Source organism: Lissotriton helveticus, chromosome 9 (genome assembly GCF_964261635.1).
Source record: "Lissotriton helveticus chromosome 9, aLisHel1.1, whole genome shotgun sequence".
Classification (NCBI taxonomy): Eukaryota; Metazoa; Chordata; class Amphibia; order Caudata; family Salamandridae; genus Lissotriton; species Lissotriton helveticus.
The window spans coordinates 160,264,385-160,285,284 of NC_136070.1; positions in this window are offsets into that span (position 1 = coordinate 160,264,385).

Consider the following 20,900-nt stretch of genomic DNA (forward strand, 5'->3'; position numbering starts at 1 on the left):
GTGTAGGATGTGTGTGTATGTGTGGGATGTGTGGGTATGTCGGTGAGGTGTGTGTGTGTGTGTGTGGAGGGGGAGGTGCGTGTGTGGGATGTGTCTCTGAGGTATCTGTGTGTGCGTGTGTGTGTGTGTGTGTGTGTTGGGGGAGGGATGAGGTGTGTGTGTGGGTGTGTGGGGTGTGTGGGTGTGGGTGTAGATGTGTAAGGTGTCGGTGTGGGGGTGAGGGGTGTTTGGGTGTGGGTGGAGGTGTGCGTGTGTGAGGTATGTGTGGGGAGTGTGTGGCTGTGGGGTTGTGTGCGTGTGGGTGTGTATGGGATGTACTTGTAGGTACCTAAAACAGCCACAGAACCCAAAAGCTCTTTTCAGAGCTACCCTACCTCTAATCACTCAAAATGATTTTTGTACACTACTATTTTCACTATTTTTCACCAAAGTACGCTCCCCGGTACGCTCCCCGGTGCGTGTACCGGGCGCTCCCCCCGCGAAAATCGATTTTTTTTTAAAAAAAATGTTGTCCCGCGGGACCCTTTTTTGGCCCCCACATCAAACCTAGGGGGTCAGGGTGGGTCTACCCTGCCCCCTTTTGGTCATTTCCCCCTTTGTTTTTTGCCACCTCTTGTATCTCGATCCTACCGAGACACAAGATGGCGGCCACTGCGGACTGTTTCGAATGTTTACAGACACCCGAGAGCCAATCAGCTTTCCGTGCGCAAGTCGCGTAGCGCGCCCGGTGCGCTCCCCGGTACCGGGGCGCACTTATAGATATATATATTTTTTTTAACCTAAATTACTCAAAATCCTCTGGAGCACATATCTTGAGACATAGCAAAGGCACATCGGGCTACCAGTCCCTACAATGTTGCCAAGTTTGGTGAAAATCCATTCAGCCGTTCGAGCTGAAAGTGAGTTCGACCGCCCTATGGAAATTAACATGGGGAAAATTCGTTTTGGGACCCCCCTTTTATCTCGGCCCACGCTTGACAAATGCCTCCCAAACTTTCAGGGAAGGAGCGGAGCGCCGCGCCGCGAGGCAAAGTTGAGGAAAATTTCAGGCAGATTCGTCCACCGGCGCCAAAGTTATTCCCAATAGAATGTTACGATTTCCCTATTGAAATCAATCCTAACTATAACTACCTACTGGCGACCGCCAGTAGGTAATATATATATATATATATATATATATATATATATATAACAGACTCAATGCTAGACACTTGGACACGCCGCCTACTAAAGGAATATTTTTTTTAACTCACCTCGAAGGACTTCAGTAACCAGCAAGCCTGGGGACTCAATCCTTTCAGTAAACCACACCCACTTAGCGCTTTGCTTTCCTCATTTATCCACACGGTCGGTTCCTGCCGTGGGGAGAGGCTCCACTTCATTCAGCGTTCAGTAATTCTGCGCCATGAAGACTGAGTGGTGGTGACTCACATCTCCTTATTCCAGCGCGACATCATGTGTTAATATGCAGCTTTGCAACTCACCCTCCACCTCCTACTTAAGGATTTAATAACAGACTCAATGCTAGACACTTGGACACGCCGCCTACTAAAGGAATATTTTTTTAAACTCACCTCGAAGGACTTCAGTAACCAGCAAGCCTGGGGACTCAATCCTTTCAGTAAACCACACCCACTTAGGGCGTAACTTTTTCAAATAAATTGCATTTGAAATACGAGGTGAATAAGGTGTGTAATGGTTGTCTGTCCATGAAGAAGGGGCGTTTTCCTGCCCCGAAACGCGTCGGACTCTGCAAAGATTGGAGGGAGTTGTGTAAGCTGTCTGGGTGCTGAATGATAGACCGGATGGTATGATGCCGTGGTGAGCTCTCCTACAGCGCTGGAGCGCTTTGCTTTCCTCATATATATATATATATATATATATATATATATATATATATATATTCATCCCAAAGTGCCTGAAGCTTTCGAGAGGCACTCAACAGTTCTCCGCCCTCCAGGCTTCTTTATCAGCGCATTTCTCCCTCTTGCAATTAGCATACTTGCCCGACGCGTTTCAGGGAATGAATCCCCTCATCAGGGGCTGCCAACAGGAAACACTCGTTCAGGCATCTTAGGTTTCTCGGATCTTTATTGACACAAATCACATGGTCGGCGCTTGCTGAGTTTTGCATCGTGCCTACATTTCTGGGATTTGTAGTCCGTTTTGATGCCAGTGAATTGTTTTTTCTTTTTAGTAAAGTCGAGTGTTTAAAGTAAAGTGAGGCAATTCTCTTCTCCTATAGTAGGTTTGCACTCGGGGTCCTGTGCGCTGTGCATTTAAAAGGAGTTCTGTGCAATGCTCCCAAGCAGTTTGGAAACACTCGCCTCACTTTGCATTGCACAGAACTCCTTTTAAATGCACAGCGCACAGGACCCCGAGTGCAAACCTACTATAGGAGAAGAGAATTGCCTCACTTTACTTTAAACACTCGACTTTACTAAAAAGAAAAAACAATTCACTGGCCTGCTCAGGGTTGCAGATCAAATTTAGCCTTGTTGAAGAGTACAGAGGAGATAATACATGTGCAGGCCAACCAATAAAGTTCAGACTTCCTCTGTTTCCCTGGAGAAGCCTAAACTTCATCACAATTTGATTCGTAATGTTACAAAACACAGGTAATGTATTTGAAAAATGTGCAATTTCTTTTGCTCATTTCACAATCACATCACTTGTGTTTCCTTTGGTTAGGTATCTCATTGTGCAGATGTAGTCCAGCATATGAAAGAGTACGCACTGCATGCAACAACTTTGACACTTACAGAAGCCTCACCTTCTCCATGCCTCCTACACAGTTCTGAATGTACATCATAAATACAAACAGTACATAATTAATTATACATGTTAAATGGTTTATTTTTGCTGTTCTCAGAATGTATCAAATTTCGCTAAAAACAGTGACTTGAAGGTATTCATCATATAACAGCGGGGAAAAAAAAACACAATCAAAATGATTGTGTTTAAAAAACCCATATAACATAACCAATCAGAAATCAGAACTCCTCAAAAGTAACTTACTTTCCATGACGTTGAAGGATGTCCTATGAACAGCTTACACTCGGTTGTGCTGTTTTTATTTTCAGCCCGCCACTTTCTGAAAGAAAACCTCCATCGTTTTGAGAAATATGTTACATACAATAAATGACTTCTCGCTCTCTACCACACTTTTCCACAAGGCCAAATCATGTAAGAGCCATTTATAACTCTTGGAATTCTTGTAAGCAAATCCCGTCATTTTCTATTTCCGCAACTTTCAGAAAGAAAACGTTCAAAATCACTTTCACAATCCTAGACTAGTAATATCTTACCCTTCTTGCTCACTCATGTTCTACATTTCCTATGACACTGATACTGCTTACTATGAAGCAGACTTACACTACCTCTATGACTACTACAATTATTTAATTCTCTACATCACTTTTAATCACAAAGCAATATAAAACAGTAGATAAAATTATATCAACCCCTAGAATCATTATACGCCAGTTACCTACCCTAAATTCTCTTTTCTGAAAACAGAAAGTAAGAATATTTTTAAGTAAAAAGGCAACATTGTATCGTAGTCAAATGGCAATAATTTCCGAAACAGCAAATTTTTTTACATTTTCAATAAGCTGTGTAATAAGCGGATCTTGTCAAATGACCATCATGCAATATAATAGCTGCAGTTACAAATGTTCTTCCTAAAATCAACGACTGTGTAGCCACAACATTTGTAATTAAAGTTGAAGACTTACTTTCATCAGGTTTATATAATTGGATTTTTAAAATGACATTATAATCAAAAGTTTGGACCAATAATCTAGACAGCGTTACAGACTTACATTCCCTCTACTCCATGTTTTGATTGGCTGCTTGAATTAGCTTATAAAAAGAAACAGTTTTTCTGAACTCATTCAAAGTACAGTTATTTTTCCATGACGTCAAGTGTTATGGTAAGAAGACCGTTTGCTTTGGGAAATACTCTGTTGTCCTTCAACTAATCTGTGCCCACCACTTTCTGTAAGAAAATCTTCTTTTTTTCCAGGAACTATTGTCTCTGTACTACACTTATCCTCAAGGCCAAATCGTGTAGGAGCCATTAGAACCTCTTGAAATTCCTCAGAGCACTTCCCGAGATTCTTTCCCTAAAATTTTGGTTTTAAAAACACCAGGTAAGAATTTTTAAGGTCATACGGCAATTTTTTTTTGAAAGTTAAAACAGAATTGTTGGAGAATGACCAGCCGTTTCTAGACTTTAAATAAGCTGTGTAATGTCCTGATGTTATTGAAGGACCGTCATGATATATAATTGCTGCAGTTAATAAAAGTCCTTCCTGATATTGACAACTGCGAAGCTACAAAATTTTTAATTAAAGTTCTCAATTTTGTTCCATCAGGCCTACATCGTTGGAACATTAAAATGACATACTGGCCATATGTTCGTATAAATAATGTTGACATCATTTCAGATTTACATTGGATACACTCCATGTTGTGATCAGCTGCTTTTACTAGCTTATTAAAGGACACTGATTTACTGTCTGGCAAAGTTAAATATATAAATCTTTCTGAGTCTACACTAGTAGTACTTGATACCCTACAGTTCTCGCAGTCATGCTGCCATTGATAAGAAAGCCCAAACAGGTGATCTACATCTACACCTTCAGCATGCAATACATCAAGCATATACATTAAAAACTCCTGACAATCTTGCTGAATATTTTGAGAGAATTGTGTTTGACCTGAACATCTGTCTAACAGATTTCGAATTTCAGACACACTTTCTATTTTTGTTCTATCAGTGCTACATTTCTCTAACACATAATTTAACAAACTGCAAAATCTGTGATCCGAATTGACCACAATCTCTTCTTTTACATTTTCTAGAGAAAACAAAACATTAACCACTACATTAGCATAGCAGTTGACACCAGAACTGTTTTCAAATTGAAAACCAACAACATCTTCAACAGAATCCTTTTTCTTTCTGCTTATAACTTCAGGTTCATCGACTTTCCGTCTTTTTGCTACAACCTCCCTAGTATTGGTCACATTTCTTCGTTTCCGGCCTACCACACGTTTCTCAAACAAAGGAGATTGAGGCAAATGTGGCGCATACTCTCTTCTTAACCTATTGTATTCCTTAACACAATCTAGATCCGCACAAATGTTTGTGACATCACACTCAATCAAGTACAATCCCGATAAAGTTCTAACTCGTGACAATGCCACATATGCCATACCCTCCTTGAACACAGAACTGCCAATATTCAGCAATGCACTGTCTACACTTAAACCTTGTGATTTATGGATTGTCACCGCATATGCCAAGCAAACAGGAAACTGCTTACGGCGAACATATAAGTCTTCTACAAGCAAAAATCTAGCAGAACAACGACCAATTAGCTGAACTTCCTCAATGCCATCAAATTTAATTTTTAAAAATTCAATTCCATCTCTATTTCTGTATTTCACAAAATCAACAACATTACCCATTGATCCATTTACCAGACCTCTTTCAACATGTAAATTCCTTCTTAAAATTATACGGCAATTTAAGCACACATTCAGAGTCTTTTCAAAACCTGCAGTTTTAGATATAGTCTTCTCTAATGAATCCAATTTTGTTTTCAAATTCTCAGACAAAATAATTGTTGATCCCATATGCTCTACTCTGTCAATAGCTTCCAGTTTCACAATCTCTTGGTTTTCTAAATGCAACATTTTGTTGTTGAAGATGGCACATTCTGCAAGAGTTGGCATCAAACATATTCCAGATTTCTTCTCAGTAATTTTCTGAAAAATATTCTCAGGCACAACGTCTTGTTCTGGATATATATTTGACAGTAATCGTGCATGTAAAGCTTGTTTCCCATGCTCGGTCACTTTTCCAATTCTAACATCTTGTAGAATATTCTTGTAAACTTCATCCTTCGCCTGACGCATATTTTCATGCAGTTCAGCATAATTGAAGTTTAACCATATATTGACGCTGCCAATGCTCCCTAGGCACTTCCTGGTATCTTCATGCGTGAGCATTTTGAACACAGGTTGTCCTTTCACTGGTGTCAGCTGCAGAAGATCTCCGAAAACAATGATGTGTTTGCCACCAAATAACACATCATACTCTGTTTTAAGAACTTCTTGCATTCTCAAATGCACAAAGGCAAGCATGACATTGGAAACCATGCTTACTTCGTCAATGATAAGAAGTTTCATTTTCCTCAAGACTCTTGAAACTTCACAACAAGCATCTCCAGATAACTTGTGGTATTGTAATTTGTTATCATGCTCCACTGGCAGCATCAGTAGACGATGCAAAGTAATACCTTTAATGTTATGTGCTGCCAGTCCAGTTGGAGCGGTGACAACACAAGACAGCGATGACTCAGTCCTTTCCTTCAAATAACATGAAATTGCTTTAATGAGGAAACTCTTTCCAGTTCCCGCTTCTCCACTCACGTACAGTCGGACCGGCTTCAACGACGTACATGAGCACTCTTTCTTCTCATGACTTAATCCATGATCAATTTGCTTGGTAACTTCGTCATATATTTTCCTCTGCTCAACGTTGAGTTGTCTTTCCAAGTCTTCTAAGTTAACCGCATCCTCCTGAGCATGTGCCATGGCTCTTTCCACTTCATTCATGGCAGTGGCAGCTTCATTTTCGATAACAGGTCCTCCTAGTGGATCCTGACTCAATGAAACAGAACTCTGACTGTCCTGAGAACTGTCTCTGGCAATCTCGGCTGCAATCGTTGCTTCCTGCTCGATTTCCGCATTCAACATTTCTACATATTTGGGAAAAGCAGGACATTCTATGGTCTCCTTGGTGGCAGTGAAAGAGTCTTCGTAACAGAGGAAATCTCCAAGCAGTTCCTCTTCTGCACGCCAAGGCTTGAAAAGTTGCAAAAGTGCTAAATAGAAAAACTCCTTTTTTTCAGGAGATTCGCCACTCAATTTTCGATGGTTTACCAAGTGGCATTTTCTTTGCTTGACCAGACATCCCTCACTTCCAATTACAGCATACACTCCTTTATCAATATCTTCTTTGATGTTCCTCTTGAATATGTAATTTTGTAGAACCTCATACAGACAAACATTCTCGAGGTGACTGCTTCGATTTGGATAATATGTATCCAACATGTTGGTCTTCAAAATGTCGGTACTGTTTGGCTCCTTTTCCGCCAAATACTCAATTTCCCGCACAGGTTTCAGAACTCGATTACGCGTTGCAGCAAGACCAAGACTCGCCCAAACGATACTCCTAGATTTGGCATAGAGACTTGCTGAAGGCAACCGGTCAGAACATTCGTAAGCTCCGATTTCTCGATGCGACCACATCTTCAGACTGAAACTGTACAACTTCTTACTGAGGCTCTTTTCATGGGAAATGTCCTCCCACATATCCTTCAATTCTGTCTTTTCTTTTTTGGTGATGTAAGAGGTCACATACCGAGCCACAGCCATACAGTTATCAGCCAAAAACTGTATATCCATGTTAGCATTCCACATGGACAAAATCACTGGGTTGTAGTCGTTGATGTACTTGGACTCTTCGTTCCTCTTCAAATTGTATGTGTTTTTAGGTGATTTCTTCATCACATTATGTCGCAGCGAAGACATCAAACTGTTCACTCTTCCTTTAGAAATCACCGGTCGTGGAAAGGCGAAACGACATTTGGTGTAGAACTTGTCCTTGTTTCTGAATTTACGACGACAGTACTTTCCGCAACGATGGCTTTGGAAGCGTAGAACTTGTTCTCTTAGGCTTTTGTCCTCCTTTGCGTTTGGAACAGCACATGTAGAATACTGTTCTATGAAATTCATCACTAAGTCTTCTGGATCTGTTCCAAATTTAGGTGCATCCTTGATCCACAGCAGCATATATATATGAGGAGCACCTCTTGCTTGGTACTCCTTTCTCCAGAAGAAATCCAACACCTCTCCAAGAGGTGGATTCTTCTTATTCATGATGAAAGACATCATAGCTTCAAATCTATGATTGAAGTACCTGCATACATTCACTGGATCCAAAGAGCACAGTTCTCCGGGTGTCTTGAATTCGATGTTTTCGATGTTTCCATTTGCCTCTCGTAGAAATTCAAGTAAGTCTTCCCAGCCATACTCGGCACAGCTCAGAGTGAGGAACCATGTGGGAGTTCCTAAGTTCCTCAGCATACATTTTAAATCACCATGACGACGGTACCAGTACTCATTAGTACCACGCTGACACGCCATGAGATTAATCAGGTGACAATCCAAAATACTGTCTTGGACATTGACTTTATCCATAAAGTCACTTGCCGAGATGTTTTGCATCTGTATACCACTTTTCAAGATGTGGTTCACTGCATATGACAGTCCAGACAGATCGCTTTCAAACAGGAGATGAAACAAATAGGGAATGCATTGTCGAAACCTAGCATCTTCTGCATACAATCGTAAAGTCCGGTATTCAGAAGCAGGAATTTGATGAGGTCGCTCATCATATCTTCCTCCTTGACCTGTTGGAAATAGCTGTGGGAAACACCGAGCTTCCAAACTTTCCTCCCAGACACTAATGGGACTCCCTTTGGCTTGTTTCATTTGAAACAACTCAATAGCATTCCCCATGACTTCCTTGGAATGCAAAGGATGAACACTATAATGTTCATATATTTCTTCACTTTTAGAGGGTTCTACTTTCTCAATTTGACCAGCACACAAATCGCTATCCTCTTCCTCACTTACTTCCTCTTCTGCAACATATACATTCTTATAGTACTTATTATTTTTTTTCAAATACAATGTTGCCTTTTTGACTTTCCTAACATCCACTAAATCTTGCCATTTTTTTTATTCTTTGTCGGAACCCCATTAACTAAGATAACCAGAGGTTCCTCTTCCGCTTTTTCTACTCCAATTGTGTTAATGTTTTTCTTCAAATCTAGAGGCAAATAAACAACTCTTCCCTTTAATCCTCTCTGTAAATCTGATGGAGGCAATTTCCCTGTCTTTGGCTCCATTCTTACAATAGCCTGAAAGGGATGGATACTTTGAATCAAAATAGATTCATAAGTATTTAAATCCTTCAATTCAGAAGGAATCTCAACCAATTCCAGATTATTATGAACTGCTCTAGCAGGCATCTGGTTTTGATTTAATTTATTACAACAATAAGTACACACACGTTGATCCGATCCCAAATCAAAACAATTTTCTACCATCAAGTATGTAGCGAAATCCTTCCATTCACTATTATTTTCCCTTTCACTTTTTGCATATAAATCCACTAACTTAGTCTGATTCTTATAATAAGTGCGTCGACAACACACACAAGTGAAATTAGGCCTCTCACTTGATTTCACCTGAAACGTGGCAATTTCCTTCTGAAAATTATCTGTACTGGAAACCTATACACTATCTTCCACATTACCCTCTTCTTCTGGGTCAATTTCAACATTCTCCTCTTTACTTCCAAAGTAACAAAACTCAATTTCTTCCCACATATTCTTCACATCTATTTCAGAACCATGCAAAAGAGCAGCGCATAATTGTTTAAGCATAACTGCTGGACTCTTAGCATAATACAACATTCTAACTAATTTCCTCACTTTATTATGATGCACTGTTAGCATCCTGAAATGATGAAAAACACTCTGGCATACTCTCCTGGAAAGACAAGCCAGTGAATGACCATGCAAACCTGTCACTTCTCTCACTCTGCAAGGATCTAATTCTTGCAACAACTTCATTTTCTGCTTCAAACTTTTCTTATTAAATGTCCGTACAAAATCACAAAGCAAATTGATGGAATCCTGTCGCACACTGCAAATACTACTACACTTCCAGGTGTACACAGGTCCCTTAGGACGTCTTCCTAAAACCTCATTACCTAACATCTCTTCTGCCTCTGTTGTCACAAGTTTTTCTTTTTCAACTGGACAACCATCTTTCACCTCATAAGCTCGACCGCTGGTGTCAACTGCATGCACCAAATCATTATCCTGGAAATAACTCTCCTCATTGAAAAATGCCTCACAACTTGAACTATGCATCCATTCTCCGGAAAAAACTTCACAAAAATTACTACGATTAACTATTCTCTTCCATCTACTATTTCTTTTGAAATCATAAATTGCCTTGTTTAGCTTCCTAATTCTATTGATTATCAAAATAAATAACTTTCGTTTAATTTCAAATGCCTGATCAATAACTTTCTCAACTTTTTTTTTTCTCTTATAAAAAACCACTTTCTGTTGACCTTTCTTAATATTTTTTAACAAATTGCCAATTATCCTGTTGCGGAACATTCGTTTACGAATGTCCCTAAACTGTTGTTTCCTTCTACTATCATGCACAGAGTTATCTCTTGCAGTAACATTTTTGATTGGCCTTTCCTTTCCGTTTAAATTGCTTCTCTTTTTCTGGGCAAAAACATTTTCTGTAGTACTACTTTTTTTTCTAGAAATGTTTCTTATGAATGTTTTCGTGGTCTTACCCGGTGCTTTCTTGGTGACTTCACGATTTTTTATTGTAGAGGACTGCTGCAGTAAATGATGGACCTGCTGTCTTTGACGTTTTGTAGCCTTTCTCATTCTATCCTTAGTTGGCATTCTCAAAATTTGAAATGATCTGCAGTTGAATCTGTGGTAAAATATAATAAAAAATGTTATTAACCACTATTGCCAAACAGTAAATCAATAACAGTCATCAAAAACTTAACACACTACTTGACATTTTTACGTAGAATATTTTTTAGTGCTTTGGCAAATTTAGAATACACAAATATCAGAAAAGAAATGGAATTCTTCTACATTTTACCTGTCCTGTTTTATATGTGAATCTGATCTAATTTTATGAGCATATTTTAATATTTTATTGAAGACACTACACATAACCTGTTTTTGAAGGTGTGTTTAATTTTAAATGAAACGGTTTACAGTTTTTACTTTTCATTTATTGTAAATTTTAAAAATAAATGTTTATAGTTCCATAGGCTCAAGCAGGTCAGCTTCCCACCCTATGTCATACAATTCTGACAAATCGGCATCCTCATCATGTTCTTCATCATCCTCAGGATTTAAATCATCCAAGGGATCTACTTCCACTGACGTTTCAATTACAAGTTCAATGATGAGGTCGAGATCAACTGATTGCTGATTGTCACTCATGGTTGATGTTGTCGTTATCTTTAAAGAAAGAGAACAACAATGAGATGTTGCAGAGTAAGAGACAAATCTCAAAGATTATAATAGTAAAATTGTTTAACAAGAGTAACATTTTGCAGCTATTATTTAGCCATGTCGAGCGATGCTGAGGAGGTGAGGCCTATGTCCAAGTTTTCAGTGAACAGGACTCATCTCTTCTTAACCTTGGATAAGCCTCACCGACTCTGTGTCCCCTGCTCATACTTAAATGTACAAGGGCAGATTTATGCTAAGTGGCGCATCCCCACGGATGCACCAGTTAATGTGCTCCGCTGCTCTGCCACCCATAGTGTGCCGCATTTACAATGTGGAGCACCATTGAGCAAAAACAGCACAGATGCGTCACGCATCTGTGCCGCAAAAGCAGCACATTGCAGGAATCACGTCATAAGCGAGACATGTCTACTGCAATGCACAGGAGGAAGCCTCACATTGCATGGTGCATCACTTCTTATGCCTGTTTCAAACAGGCGTAAGGATTTGATTCAGCAATGCTATAAAGCTGACTCAGTGAAATCTTTTAAATTTCACTGTGTTACTTTTACAGGGCTTTCATGCAAATTAATGCATACCTTGCAACAAAACACCTATATGAAAACTGACGCAGGTTTCATGTGGCACAGGACTTTACAGCATGACACATCTGCCTAGATGCATCAAGTTGTAAATATGTCGCCACATAGCAAATCTTTTGCACCACCGCTGCGTCACAAAAGTGACGCACAGTGACGCAAAAGAGACATACACCTATCATAAATCTGTCCCTAACATTTTAAATGATTTACGCTTGTTGAAGAGTACAGAGGAGATAATACATGTGAAAGCCTACCAATGAAGTAAGTCATGTCCACTTTACTCTTGAACAAAGGCCAGACCTTTTCTGTGTCCGTGGACAGACCTAAACCTCATCTGCACAATGTCATTTGTAAACTTAGAAAACACAGGTGATGTAATTGAAAAATGTGGAGTTTCTTTTCCTCATTTCACAATCACATCACCTGTGTTTCCTTTGCTTAGGTATCTCATAGTGCAGATGGACTCTAGCATATCAAAGAGTACACATAAGTTGAACAGTGTTTACAACAATTTTGACATTTACAGAAGATTCAGCTTCTTATCTTGTTGGAGATGAAATGAGGCCTGTCTTGCACCATGGTGCATCTTTTGCATCACTGCTGCATCGGTTTCATGTGGCACGGGACTTTACAGCATGACACATCTGCCTAGATGCATCAAGTTGTAAATATGTCACCACATAGCAAATCTTTTGCACCGCCGCTGCGTCACAAAAGTGACGCACAGTGACGCAAAAGAGGCATACACCTATCATAAATCTGTCCCTAACATTTTAAATGATTGATTCAGGATGACGATAAGGTGTGGCCTATCCAGAGGTTTGTTTAAGGTGAGGCCTACTCAGGGTTGCAGATGAAATTTACGCTTGTTGAAGAGTACAGAGGAGATAATACATGTGAAAGCCTACCAATGAAGTAAGTCATGTCCACTTCACTCTTGAACAAAGGCCAGACCTCTTCTGTGTCCGTGGACAGACCTAAACCTCATCTGCACAATGTCATTCGTAAACTTAGGAAACACAGGTGATGTAATTGAAAAATGTGGAGTTTCTTTTCCTCATTTCACAATCACATCACCTGTGTTTCGTTTGCTTAGGTATCTCATAGTGCAGATGGACAATATTTGAAAAGTCTATCATTCTTTTTTCCTTATAGTACGCTCCCCAGAGCGCTTCCCGGTGCGCGTACCGGGCGCTCCCCACGCAAAAAAAACAAAAAAAAATTGGTTTTTTTTGTTGCCCCGCGGGGCCCTTTTAAAGCCTCCACATCAAACCTAGGGGGTCAGGGAGAATCTACTATGCCCCCTTATGGTCATTTCCCCCTTTGTTTTGGCCTCCTCTTGTCTCTCGATCCTACCGAGAGACAAGATGGCGGCCGCTCCGGACTGTTTAGAATGTTGACAGACACCGGAGAGCCAATCAGCTTCGCTACGCGAAGTTCCGTTACGCGTCAAGTACGCGAACCGGAGCGCTGCCCGGAGCGCGCTTACAGATCTTTTTTTGAACGTTAATTTCTCAAAATCCACTGGATCACATATATTGAGACCTAGCAAAGGCACATCGGGCTACCAGTCCCTACAATTTTGCCAAGTTTCGTGCAAATCCATTCAGCCGTTCGGGCTAAAAGTGAGGCCAACCGCCCTATGACAAACCCCCCCCAAATTTTCAGTGGCTGCTCAGAAACACAATGTTCCATTTTCCTGAAAATTTCAGCCAATTCCGTCCACAAACGCCAAAGTTATTAGACATAGAATTTTCAAAATCCCAACGAGAAAAAATCCTAACTATATATACCTACTGGCGACCGCCAGTAGGTAATATATATATATATATATATATATATATATCAAGGAAATGCACCGCAAGACGCCGCGCTCCGCTTGGACCCTCCCGCTGGCAACAGTGGTTCGCGCCGGGCAGCGAGCCCAACAATTCCATCAACCACACTCAAGTCCACTACATCCAGGGACAGTATGAGGCACGAACACGAATTGCGTGTTTAAAGGATTTTAATCAGCCCGGATAGCAAAAAGTAACAACAAACTCGACGCGTTTCGGGGCTCCTCCCCCTTGGTCACGAGTAGTAAACAGTGTAGTAGGAAACTGAAACATATACTCTTAATCACATGGTACATGAAAATGAACATAAACAAAATACTGTGCGCTTAAGTCAGCGCTTGTGATGAAAATAATAAAGTGCATTATAATTCTGAAATCAGGGTTAAGGGTGAATATTCACACAATCCTTATGTGATGACCCAACGAAATTAATTGGACAAAAATGAAACGTGAATAATGCTGCTAATTTGACATGAACAATGCAGAAAAGGGAACATTACCTTCTCTACCCATATTTCATAACGCTTCCCATTTTATAAAGCATACTGAAGGTTGCAAATTGCATTTTGCCCTAGTGGGCTGCTCAACTATAACGGAAATCAACTAAGTGAAGATTGAATGTCAAACAAAATGCCCAAGTGGGCCCCAAATATTTTTGCATGTCGAGTTCTCAGTTCCAATGTCGCCTCATTTTAAATCTCTCAAAGGGTCAAGAAGTTGGTCAACACAGTTTAAATTCAAACAAACCCTGAAAAAAGACAAAAATAAAAAAACGATCAGTGATGAAAAAAAGGGACCAGTGAATCAAAACAAATAAAACTATAAAATTGCCACAGTGAAGTTCTACTAACCTATATTACAAAGGAAAAAAGATTAAAAACAAACAAGGGCCTAAAATCATGAAATATACGACATATTTTCTACTAAATCTCCGATAGGACTACCACAAGTCAAAACTACAGAAAGCTCAATGAAGACAGAATCATAGTATTGAAAACAATTACCCCAAATGTACTTCCATCTCTTCATCACAGTTATGGCCATTTGGAACCAGTGTTTTATATTGAATAATCATGCGAGATTCAAGTCTCCTTAATTTCTGTACACGGTTCCCACCCCTCTCATCAAATTTAACTGTACATAAAACACAGAAACTCAATAAGTTGGCATTTTGGTTATGATGAGTGAAAAAGTGACGCGCTATTGGATAAGATTTATCCATGTTATTGATTGCACGCATGTGCTCTAGCACTCTCAATTTGGCAGGTTTAATCGTGCTCCCTATATAGGTTTTATTACAGGGACAGAATAAGGCATAGACTGCATGATCGCTAGTACATGAAGTGTGTTCCTGGATGATCAGAACTTTGGATGCAGGTGACAGTTTCACTTTTTTCAAGTTCCGACTGTTCTTGCAAGCCTTGCAATTTCTGCAGGTAAAAAAGCCTCTCACTCCTGTAATCGTGGTTTTTTTTGGGGATCACTGCTGTACACAATTGGTCCTTTAAGGACCTCACTTTTCTGAAAGAGATCTGTGGAACTTTGTGTACAAATTTGGCCACATCTGCGTCATTAAGTAATACTGGCCAAAATGTATTCAGACTTTTCCTAAGTATACCAGCTTGGCTACTGTAGGTAGTTATGAACCGTGTATTAGTCTCCTCTTTGTCTGCTTGTTCCCTGAGTTTTGGCTGTAAAAGTGATTCTCTAGTTCGTTTTTCTACAGCTGTTACTGCATCAGTGATGGTTTTGGTGGAATAACCACGTTCTGAAAATCTTTTGACCATATTGCTTTGTTCCACTACAAATGCTTCTTCAGTACTGCAGTTACGTTTGGCCCGTAACAGTTCCCCTACCGGGATACTCCTGATCAGTGAATTCGGGTGACAGCTGCGTGCGTGGAGTATGCTGTTGCCCGCTGTCACTTTTCTAAAGAGAACTGTTTGCAAATTGCCATTTTCAATTTTAACATTCAAATCCAGGAACTCAAGGCTTTCTCTAGACCAATTACTTGTGAATTTGAGGTTGAAGGTGTTAAGGTTAAGTTCATGCACAAAAGTATTCGCCTCCTCTTGGGTCCCATTCCACACAATCAAAATGTCATCTATATACCGCAGCCACTTAATAACGTGGCTGTGGTACAACGGTGACCTGTAGGCTACACTCTCCTCCCAGAACCCCATATGGAGACCCGCAAAGCTAGGAGCAAAGCAAGTCCCCATAGAGGTCCCAAGAGTCTGTCTAAAGATTTTGTTATCAAACAAAAAATAGTTTTGCTTAAGACAGAGTTCCATCATCATGATGAGCATTTCGGTGTGATGAAGATAAGACACCGATCTTGTTGAAAGAAAATGCATGCAGGCATCGAGTCCCAACTGATGGGGAATCAAAGTGTACAAACTAGTCACATCTAATGAAAGAAGTGAAAATTCCTCTTCCCATACCACTGTTCTGATTTTATTCAGGAAATCTCCTGAATCCCTGACATAAGATGGTAATTTTTGAACAAGGGGCTGCAAAAAATGATCAACATATTGGGAGGTACATTCAAAACAACTGCCGTTAGAGGAAACAATAGGTCTGCCAGGGGGATTTGATAAACTTTTGTGAACTTTAGGGAGGAGATATAATGCTGGTAATTTGGGAGATTTACATAAAAGAAACCTATATTCCTCCTCCTCAAGTAACCCCTTGGTTTTCCATTCTAACAATTGTAGTTCAAATTGTCTGATAGAATTTTCGTATTCCATACGATTGCTTCTACAATAATTGTTGGTGTCTGCTAATTGTCTTAATCCTTCCGATATGTAATTTTCTCTTGACTGAACCACGATGTTTCCACCCTTGTCACTGGTTTTAATAACAATGGTATGGTCTCTTCGTAGATTATCAATAAGTTTGCTTTGTTCACTCGTAATGTTGCTCCATTTCTGATGGTATTTCTTGGTTTCGATTTTATTCAGTTCGTTTGCCATGCATTTTTCAAAAACTTCAATTGTGTCATTTTGAATCTGTGGAAGGAAGATAGATTTGGGTCTGAAATTACTGCCAGAGCTCATAGACAATGGTATGTTTGCTTCAATAAGTTCCTGATAGGGGTCATGGCTTTCTTCCCATTCTCCATTGAGAACTTTAAGGGAATGTGCTAATTGAATCTCAGAGATGCTTGCATGGTGTGGTGTATCTCTGGTGTCAACATTAGCTGACCTTGCTTTGGTTGCATACCACTTTTTTATTTTCAGTTTCCTGGTAAAGAAAAATAAATCAATTTTGCTCTGCGTAAAGTTAAAATTCATAGATGGACAAAATGTTAAACCCAAAGATAACAACTCTATTTCAGTGTTAGTTAAAATGCGTTCTGACAAATTAATTACCGTTTTCCTTTCCATCATTTCAGCTTCATTTGGCCCCTTGTACGTTTTCCCACTGGGCTTGGAGGATTTCCTCCTGCAGATGTGTTTTTGTTTTTGCCTCCTCTGTTGCCTCTTCCTCGCCCTCGATATCCCTGTTGATTGTCCTGCATCAACATCGAGAACTCCATTAAAACATTGGTTTTTACCCCTGTAAAGGTGCTCACCGTTGAGATATCACTTCCACTTGTCAGTGATTGTAAGCCATCTTCTGATATATTAGAAGCACTTGCACTTGCTTCGTGCCTCATACTGTCCCTGGATGTAGTGGACTTGAGTGTGGTTGAGGGAATATATATATATATATCAATCCAACTTCACAGGCATTGTATACCAGAATAACCAGCAAATTCATTTCACAACCTGCGTTTGTTACACATCTTTTTTCCGTAATCAACTGGGAATTAATCAATTATTTCAACTAAATTTAGCAGAAAAATTAAAAATTGAAACATGCCAAACAATACGCGCAATTTGCACAAATTCTTTGATAAAATGTTTTCAAAATGAGCTTATTATTACACACGCCCATCCAAATAAATTACAATTTAGCTCAAGTGAGCTTACAATGATGATGGCAGTTACATTACCCTGCTCAGGAATTTTAACGGTTAAAACACTTCTGCCCAAGTGGGCTTGTACATTCAATTAGTTGTGATTTCATATTTTGATGTTCTGGAGAATATTGTGACTAACAATCTTTCCTCACTCTCTCTATTCTCTATCCCGATTCTTGATAGCCCTCAGATGCTGTAGGATTCTTTTGTGTGCTTCCAGAATTGTGCTGCCGACGTACCGCAGGCCACAAGGGCACTGCAGCACGTAGACAGCAAAACTCGTCATGCACGTGTACTTCCCTTTGATCCTTCGCATTCTGTTGGAAAGGCCTAGTCTGTATTGTTTGGTGTTTATACCATGCATACAGGCTTTACATTTTGCGCATTTTACAAACCCTTGTTTTTTAGTCAACCATGTTGTCTTTGGTTGCGGTTTATTCAAATTATTGCTGACTAATGCCTGTTTAAATAACATGGCCTTTCGAAATGGGTTTGTGGTCTACGAGGTACATCCTTGCCCAGTAATGGGTCATTCTTGATTAAGTGCCAGTGTTTATTTATCACCGTGTTGCTGGCTAAATGTTGTAATGAATCTACATTGCGATTCACTTTTTTTGTCAAGTTTTTACTCGTTTCAAAAAAGCAGTTCTTCTCTCCTTCTGTTTGTGGCTTTTCTTATTCCAGTATCTATCCAACTATGAGGATACCCTCTGCTTTAAAATTTTCGTTTCAGAATGTTGAGCTCTTTCTCTGACTCTGCTACCTCACTACAATTACGCCTCACCCCAAGGCTTTCCCCATACGGGATACTGTGCTTAAGGTTTACCGTATGGAAACTTTTAGCGTGTAAAAGTCTGATTCCCGAGGTGGGTTTTCTGAAAAGCTTTGTTTGTACTTTGCCATCATGGACATATACAGTTAAATCAAGGAAACGCACACTGTTTGCACTAATTACACTGGTAAAGCTTAGATTTAAATAATTTTTCTGTATCTTGCTGATAAAGCTTTTTGCCTCTTCTTCAGTCCCCTGCCCTTATACACTAAAAATAGGTCGTCTATAAAACGACTCGAGTGCATTATGTGTCTCCCATTCGTTTTGGTACTGCACCTGGATCACCTGCTCTTCCTACCAGCCAATATGCAAATTAGCATAGCTGGGGGCGAAACAGGTGCCCATTGAAGTACCACATACCTGATGGTATAATTGCCCATAAAACATAAAATTATTGCTTTTCAGACATTTCTCAATCATTCTTATGATCATCTGTGTATGTGCCAATAGTTGTATTGGCCTGGTTCCTAAAAAATGCTTAGCAGCTCGTAGCCCATCGTCATGCCTAATGCTGGTATATAATGTTGATACATCAATTGTAACCAGTAAGAAGTCACTTTCCCAGGGAAGATCGTATATTTTCCGTAGGAAATCCCCTGTATCTTGTATGTAAGAAGGGAGTCTCCTCACTAAGGGGCCTAAAAATGAGTCTACAAATGTTGATGTATTTTCTAAGGCACTGCCCATTGCTGACCTTATTGGCCACCCTGGAGGATTATTAATATCCTTATGTACTTTTGGTATTAAATAGTACACTGGTGTTACTGGCTGCTCAATCTTTAAGAACATGTACTCATCATGCATTATGAGGCCTTGCTCAAACCAATTTTTAAGTTCCATATTAAATTCATTTTTACTTAAAGTCATACAATTCTCATTGACTTTTACAAAGCAATTTCTGTTGTTCAATTGCTTATAGGCCTCCATCAGATATTTTTGCTTGTCCCAGAGGACTATATTGCCCCCTTTGTCCGCATTTCGCACTATGCAATTATCTTCATTGGACAGTATCTTATTAATTGATTAATTCCCTGTTGATTATGGAAAAAAGATATGTAACATACGCAGGTTGCGAAATGAATTTGCTGGTTATTCTGGTATACAATGTCTGTGAAGTTGAAAAACTACAAGTCTGTTTTCACATCTATCACGTTGGTAGTTTACCATGTGACTTGGTATTGGAGCACGTAAAGCACTTTAAATGGCTGCATGTTTACAAATTCACTATCAGTGACCAAGACTGCTTTGCAGTTGAAACGCGTTTGATACCGGCAGTCTGAAATGAACTTTTGAACCGCACACGGCGTTATCGTTATTGGATTGATTTATAGGACCCACTCTCGAGGGGTCCCTGTGACGACACAGCTCTCGATAAGGAGTGGCAAGGAACTCCTCTGGAGAAACGAGAGGACATATATATATATATATATATATATATATATATATATATATATTACCTACTGGCGGTCGCCAGTAGGTATATATAGTTAGGATTTTTTCTCTATGGGTTTTTTGAAAATTCTATGTCTAATAACTTTGGCGTTTGTGGACGGAATTGGCTGAAATTTTCAGGAAAATGGCACATTTTGTTTCTGAGCAGCCCTTGAAAATTTGGGGGGGTTCGTCCAGTGGGGGCCGAGAAAAAAGGGGGGTCCCAAAACGTGTTTTTAACATTGAGTTTTCCATAGGGCGGTTGGCCTCACTTTTAGCCCGAACGGCTGAATGGATTTGCACGAAACTTGGCAAAATTGTAGGGACTGGTAGCCCGATGTGCCTTTTGTAGGTCTCAATATATGTGCTCCAGTGGATTTTGAGAAATTAACGTTTAAAAAAAGATATATATCTGTAACAGCGGACCAGTTAGCGCACTGGTTCGCGGACTTTTCGCGCAACGGAGCTTTGTGAAGCGAAGCTGATTGGTTCTCTGGCGTCTGTCAACATTCCAAAAAGTCCGTAGCGGCCGCCATCTTGTCTCTCGGTAGGATCGAGAGACAAGAGGAGGCCAAAGCGAAGGGGCAAATGACCATAAGGGGGAATAGTAGATCCTCGCTGACCCCCTAGGTTTGATGTGGAGGTTTTAAAAGGGCCCCGCGGGGCAAAAAAAAAAAATTATAATAATAATCTTACGGCTGAATGGATTTGCACGAAACTTGGCAAAATTGTAGGGACTGGTAGCCCGATGTGCCTTTGCTAGGTCTCAATATATGTGCTTCAGTGGATTTTGAGAAATTAACGTTCAAAAAAAGATATATATCTGTAACAGCGGACCGCTTCGCGTACTTTTCGCGTTACGGAGCTTTGCGAAGCGAAGCTGATTGGCTCTCCGGTGTCTGTAAACATTCCAAACAGTCCGTAGCGGCCGCCATCTTGTCTCTCGGTAGGATCGAGAGACAAGAGGAGGCCAAAGCGAAGGGGCAAATGACCATAAGGGGGCATAGTAGATCCTCGCTGATCCCCTAGGTTTGATGTGGAGGTTTTAAAAGGGCCCCGCGGGGCAAAAAAAAAAAATTATAA